The 26,206-nt window shown below is 32.4% G+C and overlaps 1 pseudogene; it reads left to right on the plus strand.

Moving 5' to 3' along the window:
• Positions 1–2,599: 2,599 nt before the first annotated feature.
• Positions 2,600–8,311, plus strand: LOC141549686 (putative elongation factor 1-alpha-like 3; annotated as a pseudogene).
• The last annotated feature ends 17,895 nt before the right edge of the window (positions 8,312–26,206 follow it).

Genomic DNA, 26,206 nt, shown 5'->3' on the forward strand with positions numbered 1-26,206 from the left:
CCAGGTCAAAGAGAAGATATTGTAAGAGTCCAGAAGGAGCAATTCATGTATAGTGGAGTCAGGATAACAAAAGATTTAGCAAAAAGATTTTTACATTAAAAAATCATAAAGATTGGAATATGATATTCCAGAGAGCAATGGAGCTAGGATTACAACCAAGAATCACCTACTCCACAAAATTGAGCATAATCCTTCAAGAGAAAAGCTGGACATTCAGCACAAAGGGGACTTTTAACCATTCATTATGAAAAGACCAAAGCTTAATAGAAAATATGATTTTCAAAAACAAAAATCAGGAGAAGCATAAGGAGGAAATCAAGAAAGGAAAATAATAAAGGGCTTAATAAGGTTTATTTATTTAGATTCCTACATGGGAGGATGATACTTTTAACTTATAAGAACTTTTTCATTATTAGCACTATTTGAAGGAGTATATATAAAAAGAAGGCATAGTTGTAAGCTGAATAGGAAGGGAGAATATCTTTTAAAAATAAAATTAAAGAGTGAGAGAGAAGTATAATTAGGGGGAAAATATAAAGGAAAGGTGAAATAGCATAAATTATCTGCCACAAAAGAGGCAAGAAAAAAATATTTTAGAGTAGAGAGGTAGGAAAAAGAGAGTGAATAAACTTTAATCAGAATTGACTCAAAAATAACATACACACTCAACATGGGTCTAGAAATCCATCTTACCTTGTAGGAAAGTAGCAGGAGAAGAAAATATAAGAAGGGCAGAGGGTGATAGAAGGAAGGACATTTTGGAGGAGAGATGGTCAGAAGCAAAACACTTTTGAGTAAGGATAAGTTGAAAGAAGAGAGAACAAAACAAGTAGACAGGAAATACAGTTAGCAAATGCCTCATTTCTCAAATGTATAGGGTACTGAGTCAAATTTATAAATATGAGTATGTATATACATATATCATCCCCCAATTGATAAAGGCTATAAAACCATGCATATCTTTTTACTTAATAATACCACTAATAAGCATGTAATCCAAAAGAGTATTTTTTAAAGGAAAAGTACCTATAAATACAAAAATATAACAGCTCGTTTTTGAGGTGAAAAATGGAAATAAAGATAATACCAATCAATTGAGGAATGGCAGAAAAAAGTTGTAGTGTGTGATTATGATGGAATATTATTGTTTTATGAGAAATGATGAGCAGAATGCTCTAAGAAAAATCTGAAAAGTCCTCCTGAGCTTACGCAAAGTGAAATGTACTGTGTACATTAGCAATATTATAGAATGTTCAGCTGTGAATGACTTCTATTCTCAGCAATACATTGATTCAAGACTACTTTGAAGGGTTTATCATAAAAACATGCTCAGAAAAAGGACTGATTGTGTCTGAATACAGATTAAGACTTTTTAATTTTATTTTTCTTGAGGGTTTTTTTTAGAGGGAAGATATGTGTTTTCTTTCACAACGTGATTTTTATGGAAATGTTTTACATAGCTTGATATATGCATTTTTAATGGGTGTGGGTGGGGAGGAAGGAAGGAAGACAATTTGAAAATCAAAGTTTTAAAACAAATGAAAAAAAGCTTTTACATGCAACTAAGAAAAATAAAATATTTTTTTTAAATTTCCTTAAATCACTTCATTGGGGAACTATTCATCTTATACTAACAGATAGCTACATGAGTCTATCATTGTCTCCTGTGAAAGTCTGAGCTCCTTTATTATTAGTTTCATTCCTACAAATTACCAGCTGCTCTCTCTGATATCTGGTTTAGCTATTCTGTCCTGCATTTTATTTCCTATATCTCTCTTTTCAATTTAAAAAATTTAATCTGAATAACTCAATCTTAGGTTAGTAGTTTCTTCCAAAATGTATTTAGATATGCTCTGTTGTTAATTGTGAATTCACTACTCATTTAGGCCACAAATCAATGGTATAAAGAGAAGATTCAAGGAATTTTTGTCCACTCTATCCATTTTAATTAGCTCCTTGTCATTATATTTAATTAATTTAATAAATGTTCTATATTTAAAATACTTGCCTTCCCCCTACTTAAGTTCTAGTTAGACCAAAATGCTTATTTAACCTTCAGGGTCAGGTAACCTTCTTGGATATCAAGTACTCTTCCAATTATATCCAAATCTTATTAGATATCTGAGTTTGAATATTACCTGGGAAAAGTGTTGACCTTACACTGCAAAGTCCTATAGTACCAGCCTTACTGAGTAAAAGAATTGACCCTGAGTGAAGCAACTCATGAAGATCACCTGCTAAAGAAGGTTAGTTGTGATCTCTGAACAACTAAATTAAAGAACCAATATTTAAATTTTCAGTGAGTATATCTCTGTTTAGAAAAATCATATTTAATTGAGACTACAGCTATATTAATAGTACTACTAAAATTTAATTATAAAACTATAAAAATAGTGTTGACTTTGCCACAAGTGTATCCTCTGAAAAGTATAACCTTTCCTGCCAATTTTTAGCTTACTTTATATTTTTATCTTCCATCAAAATATTGCTGAAAATGTCCTGGGATAGAAGTGACCCTCACTCTTACAAACTCTTACAAAGCAATGGTTTGCTGCCAGAACACAGGTATTGTGAAAATCATCACTAAACCTCCACATAATTGGGCAAGGAAAAGAGTCACATTAACATTGTTAGCATTAGACACAAAGACTTTGGCAAGTCCACTACTCAAGCTCACCTCATCTATAAATGTGGAATTAAAAAAAAATCATTGAGAAATTCAAGAAAGAGGTTGTTGACATGGGAAAAGACTCCTTCAAAAATTTCTGGGTCTTGGATAAACTAAAGGCTGAACATGAGTTTAGTATCACTATGGATATCTCTCTATAGGAAATTGAGACCTGCAGGTATTACATGCCTATTATTGATGCCCCAGGTCACAGAGATTTTATTAAGAACAAGCTTACAGGTACATCTCAAATTGACTGTGCTATCCTGATTCTTTCTGCTGGTGTTAATGAATTTGAAGCTGATATCTCAGAGTGGACAGATTTATCAGCACGCCCTTCTAGACAACACATTTGGTGTAAAACAACTGATTATTGTGATGACCAAAATGAATTCCACCTTATAGCCAAAAGAGATAAGAGGAAATTGCCTAGATCTTAAGAAATTTATATTATGAAAATTGGCTATAATTCTGACACGGTAGCTTTTCTGCCAATTTCAAGTTGGAATATTGAAAACATGCTTGGTTCAAGCTCTAACATGCCTTGGTTAAAAAGTTGAAAAGTCACTCATAAGAATGGGAATAGAACTACATTATTTGAAGATTAGGATTGCATCCTGCCACTAATTCATTCAATGACAAGCCCCTTCATCTACCCTTCCAAGATGTTTACAAGATTGGTGGTATTGGTACTATACTTGTTGGTCAAGTAGAAACTGGTCAGGGTGACATCATCTTTGTTCTAGCCAATGTTACAACTGTAAGAAGATCCATTAAAGTTCACCATGAAGTTTTTAATGAGATTCTGTCTGAGGATAATATTTGTTTTGATGTCAAGAATAATTCTGTCCAAAAATTTTCTGCCCGATCCTGAGGTTTTCTCACAATGCATTCTCAAAATTACAAATATGTCACTTTATCTAGTTCTTTAAGAATAGATCTACTTCAGGTTAACACGATGGCAAATAATATAGAATTAGTAATATTAAGCATAAATGTAAATGGGGTAAACTCCCCCATAAAGAGGAAGCAGTTAGCAGACTAGATTAAAAGCCAGAATCCTACAATATGCTGTTTACAGGAAACACATTTGAAGCAGGGTGATACATACAGAGTAAAGGTAAAAGGTTGGTTGCTTCAGGTGAAGTCAAAAAAGCATCCTGATCTCAGATCAAGCAAAAACAAAAATTGATCTAATTAAAAGAGATAAGGAAGGGCATTATATCTTGCTAAAGAGTAGCATAGATAATGAAGCAATATCAATATTAAACATATATGCACAAAGTGGTATAGCATCTAAATTCTTAAAAGAGAAATTAAGAGAACTGCAGGAAGAAATAGACAACAAAACTATAATAATGGGAGATCTCAACCTTGCACTCTCAGAATTAGATAAATCAAACCACAAAATAAATAAGAAAGAAGTCAAAGAGGTAAATAGAATACTAGAAAAGTTTGATATGATAGATCTTTGGAGAAAGCTAAATGGAGACAGAAAGGAGTACACTTTCTTCTCAGCAGTTCATGGAACCTATAAAACAATGGGCCATATATTAGGACATAAAAACCTCAAATTCAAATTCAGTAAGGCAGAAATAGTAAATGCATACTTTTCAGATCACAATACAATGAAAATTACATTCAATAAAAAGCCAGGGGAAAATAGATTAAAAAATAACTGGAAACTAAATATTCTCATACTAAAGAATGATTGGGTGAAATAGCAAATCATAGACATAATTAACAACTTCATCCAAGAAAATGACAATAATGAGACATTATAACAAAATGTGTGGGATGCAGCCAAAGCAGTAATAAGGGGAAATTTTATATCTCTAGAGGCCTACTTGCATAAAATAGAGAAAGAAAAGGTGAATAAAATTATGCTTGAAACTAAAAATGCTAGAAAAGGAACAAATTTTAAAAACCCAAGTCAAACAATAAACTTGAAATTCTAAAAATAAAAGGAGAGATTGATAAAATTGAAAGTAAAAAAATTTTTGAATTAATTAATAAAGCCAAGAGTTGGTTCTATGAAAAAAACCATCAAAATAGACAAACACTTATTAAATCTGACTTAAAAAAAAAGAAAGAGGAAAATCAAGCTGTTAGTCTTAAAAATGAAAAGGGAGAACTCGCCACTAATGAAGAGGAAGTTAGAGCAATAATTAGGCATTACTTTGCCCAACTTTATGCCAACAAATTCGATAGCTTAAATGAAATGAAAGAATATCTTCAAAAACATAGCTTGCCCAGATTAACAGAGGAAGAAGTAAATTGGTTAAACAATCCCATTTTAGAAAAAGAAATAGAACAAGCTATTAATCAATTCCCTAAGAAAAAATCCCCAGGACAAGATGGATTTACATGTGAATTCTACCAAACATTTAAAGAGCAATTAGCTCCAATACTATATAAACTATTTGAAAAAATAAGGCTTGAAGGAGTCCTACCAAATTCCTTTTATGACACAGACATGGTACCGATACATAAATCAGGTAGGTTGAAAACAGAGAAAGAAAATTATAGACCAATCTCCCTAATGAATCTTGATGCTAAAATCTTAATTAAAATATTAGCAAAAAGATTACAGAAAATCATCCCCAGTTTAATACATTATATGATCAAGTAGTATTTATACCAGGAATAAAGGGCTGGTTCAATATTAGGAAAACTATTAGCATAATTGACTATATCAATAACCAAATTAACAAAAAAACATATGGGCATCTCAATAGATGCAGAAAAAGCATTTGATAAAATCCAACATCCATTCCTGTTAAAAAACACTTGAGAATATAGGAATAAATAGACTTTTCCTTAAAATAGTCAAGAGCATGTATTTAAAACCATCAGTAAGCATCATATGTAATGGGGATAAACTGGAACCTTTCCCAGTAACATAAGGAGTGAAAAAAGGTTGCCCACTATCACCATTACTATTATTAAGCCTCGGCAATAAATTGAGAAAGAGATGAAAGGAATTAGAGTAGGTAATGAGGAAAACTATCACTCTTTGCAGATGATATGATGGTATACTTAGAGAACCCCAGAGATTCTATGAAAAAAGCTACTAGAAATAACTTTAGAACTAGAAATAGAACTTTAGCAAAGTTGCAGGATACAAAATAAATCCACATAAATCCTCAGCATTTTTATACATTGCCAACACAATTCAACAGCAAGAGATACAAAGAAAAATTCCATTCAAAATAACTGTTGATAAGTATAAAATATTTGGGAATCTATCTACCGAAGGAAAGTCAGAAATTATATGAGCATAATCACAAAACACTTTCCACACAAAGTCAGATTTAAATAATTGGAAAAATATTAAGTATTCCTGGATAGGCTGAGTAAATATAATAAAGATGACAAAACTAATCTATTTATTTAGTGCTATACCTACCAATCAGATTCCCAAGAAACTATTTTAATGACCTAGAAAAAATAACAACAAAATTCATATGGAAGAACAAAAGGTCAAGAATTTCAAGGGAAGTAATGAAAAAAAAATCAAATGAAGGTAGCTTAGCTGTACCTGATCTAAAACTATATTATAAAGCAGTGGTCATCAAAACCATTTGGTATTGGGTAAGAAAAAGATTAGTTGGTCAGTGGAATAGGTTAGGTTCACAGGACAAGATAGTGAATAAAAATAGCAATCTAGTGTTTGACAAACCCAAAGATCCCAACTTTTGGGATAAGAATTCACTATTTCACAAAAACTGCTGGGAAAACTGGAAATTAGATTGGCAGAAATTAGGCATGGACCCACACTTAACACCACATACTAAGATAAGATCAAAATGGGTCCATGATTTAGGCATAAAGAACCAGATCATAAATAAATTAGAGGAACATAGGATAGTTTACCTCTCAGACTTATGGAGGAGGAAGGAATTTGTGACCAAAGGAGAACTAGAGATCATTATTGATCACAAAATAGAAAATTTTGATTACATAAAATTAAAAAGCCTGTGTACAAACAAAACTAATGCAAACAAGATTAGAAGGGAAGTAACAAATTGGGAAAACATTTTTACAGTTAAATGTTCTGATAAAGGCTTCATCTCCAAAATATACAGAGAATTGATTCTAATTTATAAGAAATCAAGCCATTCTCCAATTGATAAATGGTCAAAGGATATGAACAGACAATTTTCAGATGATGAAATTGAAACTATTTCCACTCATATGAAAGAGTGTTCCAAATCACTATTGATTAGAGAAGTGCAAATTAAGACAACTCTGAGATACCACTATACACCTGTCATATTGGCTAAGATGATAGGAAAAAATGATGAATATTGGAGGAGATGCGGGAAAACCGGGACACTGATGCATTGTTGGTGGAGTTGGGAACAAATCCAACCATTCTGGAGAGCAATCCGGAATTATGTCCAAAATTTTATCAATCCCTTTGATCCAGCAGTGTTACTATCCCAAAGAGATATTAAAGAAGAGAAAGGGACCTGTATGTGTCAAAATGTTTGTGGCAGCACTTTTTATGGTGGCTAGAAAATGGAAAATGAATGGATGTCCATCAATTGGAGAATGATTGGGTAAATTATGGTATATGAATGTTATGGAATATTATTGTTTTGTAAGAAATGACCAGCAGGATGAATACAGAGAGGCTTAGAAAGACTTACATGCACTGATGCTGAGTGAAATGAGCAGAACTAGATCATTATACACTTCAACAACAATACTGTTTGAGGATGTATTCTGATGGAAGTGGATATCTTCAAGATAGAGAAGATCTAATTCAGTTCCAATTGATCAGTGATGTACAGAATCAGCTACACCCAGAGAATGAACACTGAGAAATGAGTGTGAACTGTTTGCATTCTTGTTTTTCTTCCCAGGTTATTTTTACCTTCTGAATCCAATTCTTCTTGTGCAACAAGAGAACTACACGATTCTACACACATATTTTGTAGCTAAGATGTACTATAACATATTTAACATGTGTAAGACTGCCTGTCATCTAGGGGAGGAAGTAAAGGGAGGGAAGGGAAAAGTCGGAACAGGAGTGCAAGAGATAATATAAAAAATTACCCATTCATATGTTCTGTCAATAAAAAGTTATAATAAAAAAAGAATATATCTGCTTCTTCCTATAAAGAATTTTGTGTTTTGCTTTATGTTCCATGCAATATTGCAAAAATAAATAATAAAATTGATAGGCACACTTTCAGTAAGCAAAAAAAAGAATGTGTCTGTCAAAGATGTCCAACATAATAGCAGCTGGTGATAATAAGCATGACCCACCTATGGAAACATCTAGCTTTACTGTGCAGGTTATTATCCTGAACTATCCAGGTCAATTATCAGTGCTAACATGCACTTATTCTGGATTGTCACTTACTTTCATTGTTTGAAAGTGTGCTAAAATGAACAAGAAGATTGAACATCATTCTGATAAAGCCCTGATGATCAGGCCCTAAATTCCTGAAATGTGGTAATGCGATCATCAGTGACATCCAGGGAAGCCCACATGTGTGGAAAAACTTCTCAGATTATCCTCTTCTGGGTCATTTTTCTAATCTTGAGATGAGGTAGATTGTTGCAGTTAGTATCATCAAGCCAGTTGACAATGAGGCTGCTGGAGCTAATGAGGTCACAAAATCTGCCTAGAATGAATATTCTGTATACCTGCCACTCCAGTCTTACTTCAGAAATGAATGTCTCAATTAATCAACTTAAGTTTAATGATAAAAGACTGGTTAATTATTTCAATGCATCTTAAAGCTTCAAGAGGAAAAGAATGCTTTTTTAAATTTATTTTTTAAATTAATTTTAATTATACTTTTTTAACAGTACATATGCATGGGTAATTTTTTACATTATCCCTTGCACTCACTTCTGTTCCAAATTTTCCCCTCCTTCCCTCCACACCTTCCCCTAGATGACAGGCAGTCCCATGCATGTTAAATATGTTATAGTATATCCTAGATACAATATATGTGTGCAGAACCGAATTTCTTGTTACACAGGAAGAATTGGATTCAAAAGGTAAAAGTAACCTGGGAATAAAGACAATAGTGTAAACAGTTTATACTCATTTCCCAGTGTTCCTTCTCTGGGTGTAGCTGATTCTGTCCATCATTGATCAATTGGAACTGAATTAGATCTTCTCTTTGTTGAAGATATCCACTTCCATCAGATATAATAGGTTACCTTTGCTTCTTCATGAGATCTAGTATCACTACTTTACCCTTTTTTCTAGTATAATTTCCTTTCCACCTCTAGTTTCTAGAACTAATTATACATGTGTTTTTTATATATCTTTATGGCAGAAATATAGTTCTCAAGATTTCTTTTTACCTTTTTAGGAATCTCTTGAGTTCTGTATTTGAAGATCAAACTTTTTTGTTTAGATCTGTTTTTTTCATCAAGAATAGATGGAATTCATTTATTTCATTGAATGTCCATCTTCCTCCCTGGAAAAAGATGCTCATTTTTGCTGGGTAAGTTATTTTTGGCTGCATACCAAGTTCCTTAGCCTTTCAGAATATCATATTCCAGGACCTTCAGTGCTTTAATATGAACACTGCTAGATCCTGGGTAATCTTTATTGTGGCTCCTCCATATCTGAATTGATTTTTTTCTGGCAGTTTGCAGTATTTTTTCCTTCATCTGATGGTTCTTGGCCAAGTTCAAGTTTCTTGGTGTTTTGATTTTAGGGTCCCTTTCAGTAGGTGGAATTCTTTCAATATCTATTTTACCCTCTGTTTCTATAACATCTGGGCAGTTCTCTTTGATAATTTCCTGGAAAATAGTATCCAGGCTCTTTTTTTCATCATATTTTTCAGGGAGTCCAATTATTCTCAGATTGTCTCTCCTGGATCTGTTTTCCAGGTCTGTTGTCTTCCCAAGAAGGTATTTGACTTTTTTTTTCCATTGTTTCATTTTTTTGGTTTTGCTTGACTGATTCTTGGTGTCTCCTTGAGTCATTTGATTCCATTTGTTCAATTCTGATTTTCAGTGAAGTATTTTCTGCACTCACTTTTTTAATATCTCTGATACTCTGAGGCTCTAAGAACGTGCTGAGTCACTCTGGGTGGACACTGAGAGACACTAACTTTTCGGGGTTTTCCGGGTTTTAGTCTTTACCTCCTATGTTTACACCTTCTCTGCTGATCCTGGCTTGCTGCCAAGACAGAATACCCACACTGTAGTAAAGGTCGTTCCACAGAAACAGCAGAGATTGAACCTCTTCCCACTCTGGTCTGTGCAGTGTGAGTTGCCTGCCAAGCTCTCACTGCATGCCCTCAGCCTGTGCAAGATCTGTTCATCCCTGCTCCCGAGCAAAAACAGATCTTTTCTGGCGAATTTCAAGGATGTCTTCTGTTAGTAATTATTTGTGGGCTTTTTTCCCAGCCAAGCACTAATTCTGAGGTTTGTCATGAAATAAATTCTGAGAGAAAATGTGGAGCTTAAGCAGATGTGTGCCTCCTCTTGGCCATCTTGGCTGGAAGTCCTTGAAAAGAATGCTTTTGTGAACCATTTATTTCATGACAGTTTTTGAGTTATTAGGTTCTTTTTTTTTTTGTTTTTTTTTTTTAATCAGCAATTTTTAAATGGAAACAACTTGACTAAAACAAACAGACCTCAAACTCTGGGGATGCCATTAAAGCTGACAAGGCTTCAAATAGCAGGTTGGTTATGGCCCATATAATCTCAATAAAAACAGAGAAATTCCTCCTAAAAAGGGAAAGTCATCACCTTCCCAGGTACCCCATTCCACTTTTGGACTGCTTGGAAGTTTTCATTGCATCAAACCTGAATTTGCTTCTTTACAGTTTCCACACTTTATGCTTGGTTTTGTCCTCTGTTCAAATAGAATGAGTCTAATCTTTCTTCCTTATCAGCCTTAAAGACTTATTTCTAAAAGCTTTGCTCTAAATGATGTCAGTAGCTTTTTTTCATTATAACGTAATAGTATTGATTCATGGTGGGATTGCAGCCCAATAAAACTTTCCTTTTATTCAGAAGAATGGCTGATTCACTGTCTTCCTGAAATTGTATTTTAAAAATTATTTTTTATCCCATGCATGACACTTTTCACTTAATTCAATTGAATTCCATTTCATTTTATTAAATTCTGCCCAATGCTCTAGGATGTCAGTATTTCTTTGGATTCACACTGTTATCTATCCTCCCTAGTTTTGTGTCCTCTTCAAACTTGATGAGCATGTCACTGATGTTAATGTCCAGGTTACTGACAAAAATGTTAAACAGTAAAGGGTCAAGCACAGATGATCCCTTATTTGCTCCTTTGAAGATGTCTTCCCATGTGTACAAAACTATTTTTTTAATCTTGTCATTCAACCAACTGAATTCAACTAATTGTAATAACTTTTAGTCTATATCTCCATTTTTATTTGTAGCAAGAATAGCTAAAAACCACTTTATTAAATGTTTCACTAAAATATAGGCTAAACTTTACCTTTAGCATTTACCAGGTTAACTGATATGTGGTTTCTCTGTTGTGACCTATATATCTTTGATAAAGTTATGTTTATAATGAATGTTCCCTTTGCTCAAGAAATTCACTAAGTATCTCTTTAATGATTCATTCTAGAATTTTGGCAAGTATAAAAGTTAAGTTCATTAAACTGAAGCTTTCAGATTATTTTCCATTTTGAGCCACCATAAATCATGAAATCAACTATTGAGTGTGGTAAGGGCAGCAGTCTATATAAAATGAGTTTATTGATAAAATAGCAGATTCTTATGTAAAATTAGAACTCAAGTTTATTTTGTATCTTAAGGCTTTGAAAACTTATAAGAATTAATACCTTCTTATAGTTGGAGAAACTGAAGCTTAAAGAAGTACATGTGTAAGTGCCAAGGCTTGAATTCCAAGACAAATGTCCTGACTCCCACAAAGTTTTGAACCAGAGGTCCTTAACATGAATTTTTTTATATTTTGATAACTATTTTAATAAAATAGGTTTCTATTTTAATCCTACATATCTTATTTTATACATTTAAAATGGTAGTGCACTAGACTGCCAAAGGGGTACATAACACAGAAAAGGTTTAAAATTCCTGAAGCAAAGTGTATATTAATCAAACTTTATTTAAGAAAAAATCTAAGCAAAGTTGCCACCTGTCTGTCCACATGTGTTCTATATATGATTTTTTTTTCCTAAAAGAAAATTCAGGTGCAATCCAGCTGTTGCCTAGGAGATAAGAAAATACAAATTCTTTCTTTTATGAACATAGCTCTCTCTCAGACTGCCAACATGTGCCACTAAAGTAACTAGACAAGATGTACTACAACCTTTCTCTGGGTCTATTTCATGCTTATTAATCAGGCATGCACTAAGAACTTAAAAGCCACTCATCTCCCTTGGACTGATGTGAAGAGACTATTAACATTCAAGCACCAGTGGTTTCTGAATAAAACAAATTACTTAAAAGCAGAAAACTAATTGTAAAAAACAAAGAGATAACATCTTCATAGCCATAGAACAAAGCTTTATTAAAATCTCTTTGTAGTCTAACCCAAGGGATATTAAGGGGAGGAAATTAGGCTAGTTAGAAAGATATTTCACATCTATTCTGTCAATGGTAGGCTGGTTCTATGGGAAAATACTCAACCTTCTCATAAGATTAGGGGAGCCTAATGAGCTAGAGAAAATCAAATAACAGGTTAAATCTAAAGTGGGATCAACTATTCCAAATGTCTAACTTTAATTCCTATATAATATTCACTAAACCTCCAAATTATATTCTTCAAATTCAATTATTAACTATTATTATCCTTGTTTTTCCTTCTATTCCCAATATATTTGAACAGCTATAGATGCACATAATTGGCTCAAGATTTAGATTACTTTAATCTGAGTCCAACACTATCTTGCATCTGAATGAAGATATTTTCAGATGTACATATCCTGGCTTCCATATGTTTTCTGCACCTCTGTTGATCACTATCCAAAGAACTGAATTGGAGGTCTTTAGAAGTCTACACATACTACAAGCTGTTAAATATGCATTTAACAACAGTGTTTGATTTAGAGAGAGTAAGGGAGAAGGAGAATATTACAGCCAAATTCCATTGTTTCCAGCTAGGAGAAAACCTTGCAAGCTAATAGAAAGAAACAACCCAAATACAGAGCCACACTCAAGATAATACAAGATAGAGAGAGAAACAGACAGAGAATGCATGCAAATAAAAAAAAAAATCTAGATAACACAAGAGAAACAGAGACAGAGAATGCATGCAGCTAAAAAAAAATCTAGAAAATCAAAAATTCCAAGTAAACACCAAAATAGTTTGAAAATTCAGAGATTTACAAAAGTAAAAGAAAAAATCCATTGAATTCATGCAAACAAGTAGAATATAGCTATTAAAAAAAATAAATCTCTGGTCAATCTGATTAAAAAAGAAAAGAAAATCAAATCCCCAGTATCAAAAATGCAAATAAATTCACAACAAATGATATACAATAAAAACAACAATTGAAATTATTTTATCCAATTAAATGGACAAAGTTATACAAAAATTCATGAAGAGGACTCCTTAAAAAGTAGAACTGGTCCAAATGAAAAATGAAGATACAAAAATTTACTGGAGAAAATATTTCCTTAAAAAATTAGAATTTTGAAAATGAAAAATAATGAATCAATCAATGAGACATCAAGAAACAATCAAACAAAATTAAAAGAACAAAAAATAGAATAAAATGTAAAATGCTTAATGGGAAAAAAAAAAACAACTGAATGGAAAATAGTTCCAGGAAATATAATTTAAGAATTACTGGACTATCTGAAAGCCATGATCAAAAAACAGCTTATAATATCTTTCAAGAAATAATCAAGGACAATATTGGGATGATAGTCTAAGTATCTGATATTCTAGAAATGGAGGATAAAGTAGAAATTTAAAGAATTTAAAGATTACCTACTTAAGAGTTCTCAAAATGAAAACTCCTAACAATATTAAAGTCAAATTTCATAATTTCCAAAAGCTCAAGGAGAAAATCTTGCAAATTATTAGAAATAAAACAAATATAGAGTCACACTCAAGGTAAAATAAGATTTAGCAGCTTCTATATTAAAGGATTGAAGGACTTGGAATATAATATCTCAGAGGGCAAAGAAGCTAGAATTACAACCTAGAATCACTTATTCAGCAAAACTGAGTATAATTGTTTTGGGGGGAGAGGAAAGGGAGTGGATATTCAGTGAAAGAGGTAAAGCATTTCAAGCATTGTTGACAAAAATATCAGAGCTGAATAGAAAATTTGATTTTCAAATGCAGAAATGAAGTGAAGCACAAAAAAGATAAAAAAAGAAAAGAGAAATTATAAGGGATTCAATAAGGTCAGATGCTCTGTATTTCTACATGGGAAGATGATACTTGTAATTCCTAAGAACTTTCTCATAATTAGAGCAGTTAGAATTATATATTGACAGTGGGCAGGTTGAGCTAATCACTCTAATTTAATTTAATTAAACAATTAAATTAAGGGATAGAAGGAGAAATGCACTGGGAGAATAGGAAAATATATCATGGGGTAAATTATCTCACATGAAAAAAAAGCTTGAAAGAGCTTTTATAGTAGAGGGGGAAATGGAGATTTGGGATGGAAGGAAGTACATAAACTTTACTCTTATTAGAATCCGCTCAAGGAGGGAATAACATACACTCATTTGGGTATAGCACTTTTGCCTTACAGAAAAATAGAGAGAAATAGGATAAGAGAATGTGTGTACTGATAAAAGGTAGAATAAGCTAGGAGAGATGGTAGTCAGAACTAAACCATTTTTGAGAATTGACTGAGTGAAAAAAGAGAGTAGGACAAACAGTTAAACATAAAAATAAGAAGACATTCCTCAATTAATAAATGATCAAAGGATATGAACAGTCAGTTTTCAGAGGAAATGATCAAAGCTATCTATAATGATATGAAAAAAATACAATAAAACACTATTGATTAGAGGCATGCAAATTTTAAAAACATTCTGAGTTATCATCCTATAACTATAAGATTGATTAATATGGCATAAAAGAAAAATGACAAATGTTGGAAGGGATGTGGGAAAGCTGAGATACTAATGCACTCTTGGTGGAGTTGTGAACTGGTTCAAACATTCTGGAAAAAATAAAACAATAAATTCAGCAGAGTAGTAGACTATAAAACAGGTCCACATAAATCATCAGTTTTTCTTTCTGTTTCCAACAAGGCTCAGTAGGAATAGATAGAGAAAATGCATTCAAAAAGATTTAAAAATATATAAATTATTGGAAGATGGGAGTTCTACTTACCAAGACACACAAAGAAAACATGAATACAATTACAAATACTATTTAAGTAAATACAGAGTTGACTAATTAGAGAGATATTAATTGCTCAGAAATGGGTCATTTCAATATAATAAAAATACCTATGCAATTTGCTTAAGTGCTATATCAAACTACCAAAATACATAATAAAGCTAGAACAAAATAACAAAAATCAACTGGAAGGACAAAAATGTCAAAATGTTAAGTTAAAAAAAAAAAAAAAAAAAAGTAAAAATGGAGAAAATTAGAAAGAAAAGGGGTCTACCAGAACCAAATTTTATACTATTCTACAAAACAGTTTTTGTTTGTTTGTTTGTTTTTTTTGGTGGGATAAAAAGTAGAGGCAACTAAGTGGCACAATATATAGAGAATAATGGGCGTGGAATCAGAAAGACCTGAGGTCAAATACAGCCTCAGACTGACATAATCCACAGAAGATAATGAAAAACAACTCCAGTGTCTTTGCCAAGAAAACCCCATGTACAAATATGGTGTACAGTAGTCAGTGGGGTCATGAAAAGTCAGACACAATTAAACAAAGTAGAGAGATCAGCCAATAACATAAATTAAACATAAAGAAGAAGCAAATGAATATAGACATATACTTTTTAAAGTAAGACAAACTAAGACAAAAGCCTCTGAGAAAAAAGGAAAACAGTCTGGAAAAAAATAGATTTAGACCAATATCTCATACCCCATATCAAAATAAGTACTAAATATATACATGGCTTAAATATCATTTTTATATCTTTGTATACATTTGTATGCTTTACATATATTTGCATCACTTATAATTTTGATAGGCAAATTAGAGTAGAAAAGGTGATAGAAAGGAATAGAGAATTAAAAAAACCATTTTGATTACATGAAATGTAATAATTTTCTCAGAAGAAATTAATGAAGTTAAAATTAGAAATTAAATTTATAATTGGTAAAAATTCTTTATAGAAGGCATCTTTGAAAAAGGTCCCAAAATATATAAGGGACAGATTTCAAGCAATCCTCCAATTTAGAGCAAATCCCCAATAGATAAAAATTGGTTTAAAAAAACTAAAAAGTCAATTCTTATAGAAAGGAGATCCAAGCTATCAACACTTATGAAAAATATCAAAATTATTAATAATTATAAAAATGAACATTCAAATAATCATTATATTTCATTTCTCACCCATAAAACTATCAAAAATGACCAATAAATATAAGAGCAATTATTTGAATGCCTTTAGGAAAATAGACACACATATTCATACATAGCATTTGCAACCATACCTGAAAAGCCTGTATACATCACATTCCTTTTGACTCAGAAATACTATTACTATGATTATAGCGCAAAAGGAAACATGAAACAGGAAAAAAGAACCTATACCTACAAAGAAAAAAATTTAATAGCATATCTTTATGAAGTAGAAAAGAATGGAAAATAAGGATGTGCTCATCAGTTGGAGAATGGCTAAACAAATCATATTAATAGAATGGAATAGTTTTTTGATAATGTTTAAAATGATAAACCTGAAAATATTTGCATGAACTAGTGCAATATGAAGAAAGCAGGAATGGGAGAATAAGTTATGTTATAATCATAAAAAAAAAAAAAACTAGGAAAGACTTATGAACTTTGACTAGTACAATAACTAACCATGATTCCAGGGAAACAGTGAGGAAATGAAATCAGCATTGAAATTCTTAGGTACTGATCATCTGAAAATAAAGTGATGAACTCAGCATATAGAATGAAAACTTTATTTTCAGACATGTAATGTTGAAAATTTGTTTTGATTAATTATGCATATTTGTTATTCAAATTGTCTTCACTCCAATTGGAGGATGAAAACTTTAAGGGAGTAGAAAATGTGACTGGTGATATGTTATCCAAATGAAAAAGTGTTGTGATATGGAACCCACCTGCCAGTATCTGCTACAGGGCTAACTCAGACCATGTGAGATGATGATAATGATATAAGGAGACTGAGAAGCAGTTACTGTTCTATGACCTCTCTCCTCTTTCTTCTGCCTTTATTTCATTCCCAGTCCACAAGCAACACCTGTGTCAGTAAAGTCTGCCTTGCAACTCCTTCAAATGTTATGATCCACAGCTATAGAGGCTCTCAAAGAATTGATCTGCCCCTTCACTTAAGCATGGTCCTTAACAAAAAAGAAAAAAAAAATCATTTTCAAAAATGCACCCAAAAACCCAGAAGAAATATCAATAAAACAATGATGATGATGATGATGATGATGATGATGATAAAAGCTTTGAAAATAACATATTAAAAGCTAGTATCAATATTATAAAAATTAATTATGAAAATTGTGAAAGAAAGCACTGTGACAAATTCTTTTTATGAGATATAGTTTTAATATTTAGCTAATTAAGAACAAATAAAAAGGGAAAAGAATCAACCACATCATTATGGCTCAAAATTTTCAAATGTCATGTCAAACGATAGCAATTTATTCAAGAAATAATTCATTGTAACCAACCTGAATTAAAATGAGTGATGTAAGGATTCTATATTTGGAAGACTATAAACAGGCTCATCATGTTTTTTAAAATAATTAAAACATTATCTCAATTGATTTAGAAAAGATTGTTGACAAAGTAACATATTCATTATTTTTTGCTTCCAAAAAAAATAAAGTGCAGAAATAAACAATTTTTAATACAACAAAAATACCTATCTATCACCAAAAGCAAGCACTACACGCAAGGGAGCTACATTAGAAACTTTCTCAATAAATTTGAGAGTGAAGCAAGAACGTCATCCCCAATATCATTTGCTATAACTCTAAAAATGCTAAAGAAAGAGAAAAGTAGGTAGAACAATGACTTTTCGTTTACTTAAGATCATACTTAAGATTCTAGTAAATCAACAAATAAATTAATTGAAATAATAACTCCAATAAACTTTCAAGATATAAAATAAAGCCAAAAGAATAGCATTTTTATAGAATAACAAAAACAAAATCCAAGAGGCAATAAATAGAAATGGATATGCTACTTTTAAATAATTACAAAATAAATAAAATATTTGGAGAAAAATATTCTCAATACATATATAGATTCAATTAAAAAATGAACCTTAAAAGAAATGAAGAACAACTTGATTACTAGAGTAATATTTAGAGTTCGTGACTATGCCATGCCTGTCTGATGAAAATGACAATACTAGCAAGATGCTTTTACATATATAATATTATGACAATCAAACTACCAAAGCAATACTTTATAGAATTAAAAAAATAATAACAAAAGTCTTTTGGAAGAAAAAAATAATCTAAAATATCAAGAGAAAAAAATGAAGGAATGAAAGATAGGAATGGAAAGGAAAAAAGATGACAATGAAAGAGTAATGGCACATTCACATCTCATATTATGTTATTATCCAACAATGACCAAAAACATTTGCCACTGCTTTAAAAATAGAAAATGTATTAATAAAAATATTTTAACTCAATAATTTTGTGCCAGATAAATCTAAAGTTATAAATTGTTTAGCAAACAATTCCCTATATTTGATTTTTAAAAGCTGCTGAGAAAAAGGTCAGGTAGAAATTAGATTTAGACCAATATATGATATAAAATTACATAATAAATTTAAAATAGATGTTTGACCTGGATATCCAAGCATTATATAATGTAAAAAATAAAATAGTAGATAATCTATCTTTCATAACTATGAAGTTTTAACCAAAGAAGCAAGTAGATAATTTTGGTTACATAAAATTTAGAAGCTTCTGTAGAAACAAAATTAATGCATATAAAATAAGAAGGAAAGCAGTAGATTAGAAAACATCTTCTTACATATCTCTGATAATGATTTGGTATTTTGGAATATAAAAAAATAGAAATATATAATATCAAAAACTAATCACAAACTAGTAAGTGGTAAAGGGATGTGGATAAACAGTTCTCAAAGCATTACAAAGTAACAAATGTGAACAAATGCTCTCAACCACAATATAATAAATCACAAATAATAATATAAACAAATATCCAAAGAACTCTAAAATTTCACCTCACACTCAGAAGACTGGAAATGATGACAAAAGATGGGAATGATCAATGATTAAGAAAATGTGGAAAGATAGGCAGATTAATAACACATCATAAGTGAAGCTGTGAATTAATTTAACCATTCTAGAAGACAATTTTCAATTGAGCAAATAAAGTGGCTAAAATGACTATCCCTTTTAAATTTGAGATTCTACTATTAGATATATGTATGTCCTAAGAAAATAATTGACAAAAAGAAAGACTTTACTTACATACAACAAAACACAGCACATTTTGTGGTAGCAAAGAATTGGAAACAAGATAGATATACATTGATTAGGAAATAGCTAAATAAATTTTAGCATACCAATGCAAATGAGTATAATGCACTGAATGTAATAAATGGCAAATATAATGAATACAGAGGTGCATCAAAAGTCATGAACTTAGACAAAGCAAGGTACGCAGAGATAATAAAACAATAATCATAATGGTTACAATATAAATAGAAAGAATAATGACCACAAAACAATCAAAACTCAATATTGAAAATTTACACAAGAACAATATTTGCTCAAATAAGAGATATAGGAAGATTTTCCCCCAATTCATTTAAATAGATATGTTACATAGAGATAAAGTATTACATAAAAATTGGATGTTTATATCTTAATTGGTTGCTCATGTTTTTCTTTTTTTCTCTCTTTTTTTCTTTTTCTTAAAAAAAAATTCTTTGTTATAAGAGAAAGTACTCTGGGAGGAGAGTATAGACTACAAAAGAAAATTTAAGTTGTTATAAAATAGGATACTAAAATCTATTAAAATATGAAAATAAAATGTTAAATTTGTTGAATATTTAGAGGGTAAAGAAAGCTATTCATGGTACAGATTCACAGCTCCATCTTTTTTGTTCTACTTTATTTGTAGCAGCATTTTTTGGTAAGTTCTAGGGAAAAAATAATTTTTAAATGAAAATTTCAAATAAAATTGTTTTTGAGATAAACTTTAAAGAAGAATACAAAGATAAGAATACATCTCAGCCACAGAGAGTATACAATGTAAAAGCAGAGCAAAATGGGAAATGAAAAGATGGGAACATAATATCTTCCAGAGATAATAGGACAAACATGGAAATTTGTTGAACACAAGAGTTATAAGATTGCAATTGCATACTGGATATGTATTTTAAAACCTATGTAGAAGATAGAAATAGAGAGGAGAGATTTGTCAGGTAGTCCAATTAGAAATTTATTACTATAGCATTAATAGGAGATGATGAGGGCCTAAATTAAGAAAATGGCAATAAGGTAGAATCAATAAGATCTAGTGACTGATTGGATAAGAGGTTATGTAAGGGAAATTGAAGATTTGGAGGTAACTTTGAGTTTGTGAACTGTATGACTGGGAAGATGGCAATGGACTTGACAGAAAAAGGGAAATTCAGAGAAAAGGCAATATATTCTATTTCTGATACATTGTAAACATCTAAGGGAGGTGATGTTTTATTTTATTTTTCTCTGTTTCTCTAGCATCTACAACATGTAGCAAGAATTTAATCAATGTATATTGCATGTATTGAATTTGAAATGGCAACAGGATGTGCATTTCAAAATTTCTAGTAGTCAGTTGATGATGCAGACCTGGAGATTATCAGAGAGACATGGCCTATGTATGTATAGTTCTGGGAGCCATCTGCATAGAGATGAAAAGTAAACACATGGGGGCAGCTAGGTGGCGCAGTGGATAGAGCACCAGCCTTGAATTCAGGAGGACCCGAGTTCAAATGTGGTCTCAGACACTTAACACTTCCTAGCTGTGTGATCCTGGGCAAGTCACTTAACCCCAGCCTCAGGGAAAAAAAAGTAAACACATGATTAAGTTACAGAGAAATGGAAAACAACTGCAAACATACAGCATTTTTCTTTCTTGAAGTCTATGCATATCTCAAGTAATATTATTAGTGTTCCATAGCTTCTGTCACAGAACAGAGAGGGCTTAAAATATGTATGTCCATCATATATGGCTTGATGATTTTCTGAAATTCATTCTCACCCAAACCTTTCTTTATTATTTGTAATTGAGAGCTATAATCATAGTATACATGATAGTCTCAAGAAAATATACTATAAAATAAATACACATTTATTCATGAAAAAAGTACACGAGAACATCAGATCCCCAAAGTTTCTCTGTTTCACCCTAGCTCTTTTGTTTTCCCTCCTGGTACAATGTTTACAACCTATACAGAAGCATCAGCCCAGGGGATTTTGGACTTACCTGCCTTAATTCACCTACAGGTAGGTGTCAGAGAGGCTTATTACCTTCTTATGATTATTGACAAGAACTGCTGCCTTTCTTTTGGCTGTTGAGGTTCCCTGAGAGAGAGAAGGGGAGAGGGTGAAAGTTTTAAGCATTTACTATGTAGTATCTACTAGGAGCATAAGTACAGGCAAGTAAGATAACCTTGTGATTGTGGAGTTAATAAATCTAGGAGAAGACAATATATACTGGAAAGAGGGAAGGATCAGGATATACTTCGTTTGCATTTTCCTCTGTGCTGATAACTTCTTCAGTCACCAATACTACCAAAGAAACCACAATCACTAAGGCGCAAAAAGATAAACAACTCTCTGTGGGTGAATGCTAAGGTTAATTGGTTATATCCCACAATGATGATTGTCTCCCTTTCAATGATGAAAGGCACAAGTGGACTCCACCCTAGTGAATTGGCCATACAAGTGGCAGCAGCTGAAGCAGAAACAGAATTCCACAAAACAGCACTTTACAGAAACAGAGGCCAACCAACCAAGAAGCTTTTTAAGCTCCTATTGTTTCTCACTTGTGATGCTAGGTACTAGAGAAACAAAGCTTATGGTTGTTCTCTAAGTCCTCCTTCCCTCCATGCCTTAAGGGCAAATTATTAATCAGTCCTTTGTCTTGCTATCTTGCTCTTAAGCCTCACTGTGGCTGGGGACTGCTCTCTCTTTCATTCATGAATCATTCATGAATTCAAGGATATTCATTAAACTGGTAAGGTTTTTTTTAATTAGGCTTCCCCTCCCACTATGCCATGGCCATAGCTATAATTGTTCATTTTCCTCTTCCCTTAATTAGGCTAATTCCAAATAAAGAGTAACCAGTCCAAAAAGGATTCATTTTTTCTCAATCTGGAGAGAGAACAGTCTTCAAAGCTTCCCTTCAACCTCCAGATGTAGTATCAGATTTTATTTTCTTTCATATAGGGCATTCACTAGTGTGATCCAGAAAGGCCAGCCCTTTCTTCAGAAACTTTAACAACAACACCCCCAACCTTGGACATAATACTTATATTCCCTAGTAATTGACAAGTCTACATGCATTAAATACATTTCCACTTTCATATTGGGGTTTATCATATTCTTACCCTAGGAGCCATGCTTACCAATCTACAGGACAACATTCAAATGATGAAATTACAAATAACAGTAAACATTATGTTTCAGTTCTTTAACCATATTTCTACTTGGAATTTTTCCAGAATACTGGAGAATTATCACATATCCCCCAGAGTTCCAGATTCTTGGAATCCTACTTCTGTGATTTTAACAGTATACTCTCTAACTCATCATCTAATCTTTCTCCTGAGCTCCAATCCTAAATCACCAATTGTCTGCTGGATATTTCCATCTAGAGTACCATCTACATATAAAATTCAGCATGACCAGAATAAATAATGGTTTAATGAATTCGTTAAAAAAAACATCAATTAAATTTTTACCATATGCCAAGCCCTGTGCTAAGAAATGCAGATGCAAATACAAAAGTATAGTTTCTACCTACTCTCAAGGAGCTTACACTCTAACAGAAGAAGACAACTCATAGTAGAGTGGTGGCTAAAATGGATATTTTAGTTTGGAAAGTTATGGGGATATTGAATGGAACCATAGAGTAGTATACTGAAATATCCTTTGCAATTGCAATAATGATATTGATTTGATTACATCATTAGAACTGGAAGGTGGTAACAGAGAAGGGTGGCAAATGGGGAAGATGAAATATTGGGGAGGGAAGAGCTGCTCTAATTATAGTGGGCCACATGAAACACTCACCTATCAGGACAGTGGATCCCCAGGAGTTGAAAGATAAATACATCCTCTAAGATATTATCTGTGGTCCAGACGGCAAAGTTGTCCAGAAAAATGACGAGAAAATAAAGTAAAGCATAGCTGGAATTAGTCTAAATATGCTGAGCCATATGTAAAGTACTTAGTAATCAGTATAGAATTATGTCCTCCCTCCTGTTTCATCCCATTCTCCAAAATCTTCTATTTTGGTTGACAGCACCTCCACCCTACTAGTCATCCAAACACAGTCTCAGCTCCATCCTCTGTTCTTCACTTTTCTCTAACTACTACATCTAATCAGTTGCCAAATCTTTTCTATTATACCCCTAAAACATCTTTTTTCATCTATTACATTATCTCAACTCATGTGGCTTGTGTCTCCTAACAATTTAGCACTCCTATCAATTTTTGACTGGGCAAACTACAAGAACTTCCTAACCCATCCCCTATCTTTCAATCTCTTCCTCCTTTGATCCCATCCATAAAATTACCAAAACTATCTTCCTAAATAGAAGTATCCCCACACCAATTCCCTGGTTCAAGGCTCTTTACTAGAAGAATAAAATACAAACCCTTCAATTTGACACTTATCTATCCATGGTTATTATGCATTACTAACCTCCACACATTGTACATCTATTGGCTGTTTCATGAATTAACTATTCTATTTCCTATTTGTAGAGGACCACAGATATTGGAGTACTTTGAGAAAAGTATATTTGAAGCAAAGATACTTACAACAGGGTGTTAATTCAGTGTGATTAATGAGATGATGGTTCTCTAGTTTACATATACTTAGTACTTAGTATGGTGATGCAATGATTCTCTGGTTCACACATACTTAGTGTGCTGCAATGATGTAATCATACTGATGTATTTAAAGGCTGAGAGGACTGGAAATGGAGTCATTTCATCTTTGGCAATCCTCCTGGTGGCTCTCCTGCCTACTTCACTCCTCCACTGCTGAACTCTGTCTTCCCAGAAATCAGCCGGAGTCAGGATAATCAAAAGTCTTTATTCTTGGTCTTTTGTGGTCGAGATCAGGGGATTTAGATATAGCAATCTCTATACCTTCTTCCTCTCTCTCCATGGCCAGGAGAATACCTCAATTTCCTCCTCCTACTCCTCCCACACATGTCACTTCCCCTCTTTTGTCCACACCCTCCCCCTTCCAACCATCATCAAATAGTTGGGGAGGGTCATCCTTCAAACATGTTAATAGGCAATTAGTCTCACGTGCTCCATTATCCAAGTGCATTTGCACAGTTCTAGCCCTTTACACTCCACTAAGACCAAGGCTGGTCCCAAGTTCCTCCAGAGAGCTAGCCTGGACATTACACCTATTTCTATGTCTAATTAAAGGTTATCACCCATGGCAGGACTATACTTCCTCCTTACCTTTACCTTTCAGAATTCTTAACCTCCTTCAAAGCAAGTCTGCTACTACTTCCAAAAACATTTCATGACCCCAAATTATCTTGTACTTTTTATCTGTATAAAATTTATACCTTACTGCCCACCTTATCCCCATATATTGTAAGATCTTTGATTTCAAGAACAGTTTTTTATTATGACTTTGAATATTCCATAATATTGAATGTTGAATATACACATAAGAAATGTGTGTTTACTTATATGTAAAACTGAATTGAAATAAAATAAAATACATGGAATTCCTTAAGATTCAAGAATATTTCAAGATAGGAATCCATTACAGGAATCATTACAGGAATTTTGCATGACAAAATGAGGAAATGCTCTGTAGTCCCAATGACTGGAAAGATGCACATATTTTAGATCCATTTAAAGGTCTTCAGAGAAGGACTGTTTCATAAATAGAATGCTGTAAAAGTGACCATATGCTAACCCTTAAACAGTGACTTTTTGGAGCTCCCACATTCACAGCTGCAGCATATGGAAGCCACAGCAGTATGTAAGACACATAAGACTAGCATTTTCCCAAAATGTAAGATAAAGGGATGTTTTGTTCCAATCAAAAATGAGCACCGTCTTTTAAAAAAAAGTCAACACTGTTATCAAAAGAAAAACAATTAACTGATAGCTTCCATGGTAAAAGACTGCCTGAATTAGAAATTGCCATAGTTGATCCATTTAGTTAATTTTCACCTCCATCATATTTTTTTCCTGCTTTTCATCCCATCTAGCTTCATGTCAACAAAAATATATCAAAAGCCTACTATGTGCAAGGCACTGGGACAGACACAGAAGACAACAAAATGAAATATGAAAAAGTCTTTGTGCTGTAAGTGGGAGAGTTAAGGTGTGTCTACAAATAAATATAATACAAATCAGAATAGTAAATGTGAGTATATATAAGTTCAGGGTTTTATGTGGGATTCAACATAGGTAAGATTATTTAATTTCAACAGAAAAAAAATTCAAATGGAATTTCATCTGCAGTATAAAGGATAGTAAGAATGAATGAATGGCTGAGCAAATGAATCAATGAGTGATGATAATGATATGATAAGACAAAGTCAGGGTAATAATAATTGTGATATCTAGCATTTATATAGAGCCTTAAGGTTTGCAAAATATTTACACATATTTTCCCATTATCCTCACAATATTCCTTAATAGTAAAGGATATTATTCTCATCACTTTAAAGATAAGAAGGCAGATAGATTAAGTGATTTGATCAGAGCTAAGGCTTAATTAGGACCAACATTCTTATCCACTATACCAACCGTCTGTATAATATCAAGTAGTTGGGTTTGACTGGTAAATCAAGTAAAACATAAAGGAATAGCAAGACCTGCCTTTTACCATTATGTTTTGATCACAGTAAGTACCTAGAAATATTGGTAGTACCAAATTCTTCCTCTGGGTTATATCGGGAAATGTGTGGTTGAAAAAGCAGTAATATCACTTCAGCTTTGTCTGCCTCAGTTCTCTTATGTGTAAAACTGGGATAATAATAGCACTATCTCCTAGGATTTTTGTGAGGATAGTGAGATTATGGAGACAGAGTCAAGATGGTGAAGTTAAAAGAAGCAATATAGCTTTCCACAAACTTCTCTAAATATAAAATTCATCAGACTGAATTCTGATAGGGAAATTTAAAAAAAGGCACATTGAGTCATTTCTCCACTCCAGCTCATCATAT

This window comes from Sminthopsis crassicaudata, chromosome 1 (genome assembly GCF_048593235.1).
Source record: "Sminthopsis crassicaudata isolate SCR6 chromosome 1, ASM4859323v1, whole genome shotgun sequence".
NCBI lineage: Eukaryota > Metazoa > Chordata > Mammalia > Dasyuromorphia > Dasyuridae > Sminthopsis > Sminthopsis crassicaudata.